Genomic DNA, 2,365 nt, shown 5'->3' on the forward strand with positions numbered 1-2,365 from the left:
GTGCTCCCCTCGTCTCAAAGTGGGCCAGGTTATAAAAGTGACTACTTAGATGGGTGAAAAAGATGGATGTGACTGACATCCATCATTTGAGTACCACAAATGTAATCCTCACTGCTCAGTATTGGCTCAATCCGAACTATGCCATCATTCCTTTCACATCTATGAGTGTGCTGATTTTAATGTACTGATTTATTTGAAGGTAAGACAACTGTTAACAATCCGTCTTCCAATCTATCTGCCACATCAGTGAATTATTAACTAGGCTTTCTGGGCTTTGCTTTGTGCACCTATTTGCTTTCTACAGCTAGGAAGTGTAGAAAACATGATCCCCAGGGCTGTCTTGTGCCAGAAGAGGAACAGAAACTTACACATATGTGAAAAATTTGGTTTCAGTTTACATCCAATTAAATAGGAGTTTCATAAAACCCCAAACATGTTTCTTGCTTATTAAATGTCTACTATTGACAGAAAAGCTCTGGACCCTCATTTTCTTCTGCACAATAGCATGGTGGTTCTGCTTTCTTTCCCCATCAACATGATGTAATGTAACAGGTACCACTGAAAACTGCAATACTCACTTGACTGTAACAGCCAAAAGTTTGCTGATTTGAGCAGTGGGGAAAAGCATTCAGAAGAGCTGGCATCCAGCCACCAATTCTACAGTTTAGAAGCACCCTCCAAAAGTAATCCTTATTCCACTTTTGTTCAATGTATAGCATTGCCAAAATATTGTTTATCTGCTGGAAGTACTCAATGAAAACCAGAGGTAAAATGGCAACCTACAGAAATAATGAAAACTTGAAGCAAGGTACACATCTGCTTGAATTGCATTTTTTTTGTCTCTCAGCTATCCTTCCCAGTTCACAATTGGCTTATCATTTACAACTGTTGAGTAGTGGGGATTCAGTGAGATGGCAGTAACCAAGGAGCCAAGGAGGCAGGAGGGTACGGTCTCATTACCCCTTACAAAAGTCATATCTGCAAAAAAAAAAAAAAAAAAAAAGAAAATGAGGGGAAGATTTCTGCCAGAATATAGTCACCACCATGTCCAGATTGTTTAATCTTTTTTGCCTCCGGTACTGGGGACTGAACCTAAGCAATTGTTCCACCACTTGAACCATGCTCACAGTTGTTGTTTGAGACAATATCTCACTATGTAGTCTAGGCTGTCCTAAAACTTGTGATCCTCTGGCCTCAGCCTTCTAAGTACTGGTATTACAGACATGTACCACCACTCTTGGTTAGGATTATTTTGTGAAAGAACTAGCTTCATAATTGTAAGACATTCCATGGACAACGTGACATTTGTTACTAAGCCATTCAGGACTCTGAAGAAGAAGGAAAAGCTGCAGTTAGCCATTTCATTTAACCCCTGTTGTTTCACGGTATAGACGGAACAAACACCTGGTAGAAGATGTTGAAAGAGGTTGTAACCTTGAAATGATACTGACATACATTAGGGGATCATGAAACTATACTCTAGCCAAACATACTGATTCATCTGAGAACTCCATTTATTGAACTGCTCATGTCTGTATGACTGATTACTTCTAAGTCTATGAGGTATGTTTTAAAGAAAATACAAGCATTAAAAAAAGACAGACTCAGGCATTTAAGGTCCTATCACTGTCTCTGAAGAGACAAGTATGCACAGTCTCTGCTCATGGAAGATGAGACCTTATGTATGTGCAATTAGCAAAATGTTAAAGATCTTATACTCCAGCAAGCATTTTAGAAAATGAGACTAAGTGCCCAATGTGTTTGTGTGCATATATTATTTTTATTTTTGTATATCATCCTTGCACAGGCGTCATGCTAATCTTCTCTGTATCATTCCAATTTTAGTATATGTGCTGCCAAAGTGAGAACTACTATTTATTTTTTAAAGAAAGGAAAATGAAGCCAGTTTTAAAATTTAGTGAAATTAATGTCAAGAAACAGAACCAAATGTGTGCTTTTAATAATAAAAATGGTTTCATGACTCTTCATGGGCCAAGTAGTGGAATTTGATGACGGAAGTCTGTAGTGGCAACATAGCTAATTGATTTAAAGTTATGGCTTCAATTATGTATTTAAATGCATTTCTGCAATTAAGGCAAATCTACCCTCCACACCATTTTTAGAAAATAAAGAAGCTACTTTGGAGCTGGCCAACTTCCATTTTACAATTTGGAGGGAAAAAATGTGTTGAAAATTCTTTTAGCAGTTTATAATCATAATTTTTATTCACTTAAGAAAATGTGACTCTATTAAGGAGATTTAAGAGGTGTTAAACTCATCAGATAGCTATGAACTTCACAAGGGTAACAAACAACACAGGCATATAATGCTCTATTTATAAGCAGCGTCTTCTTAGCACTTAACA

The 2,365-nt window shown here is 37.2% G+C and overlaps 1 pseudogene; it reads right to left on the bottom strand.

Moving 5' to 3' along the window:
* Positions 1 to 1,769: 1,769 nt before the first annotated feature.
* On the bottom strand, positions 1,770 to 1,869 carry LOC141424420 (U6 spliceosomal RNA; annotated as a pseudogene).
* Between the last annotated feature and the right edge of the window lie 496 nt (positions 1,870 to 2,365).

The sequence above is a fragment of the Castor canadensis genome, chromosome 6 (genome assembly GCF_047511655.1).
Source record: "Castor canadensis chromosome 6, mCasCan1.hap1v2, whole genome shotgun sequence".
Lineage (NCBI taxonomy): Eukaryota > Metazoa > Chordata > Mammalia > Rodentia > Castoridae > Castor > Castor canadensis.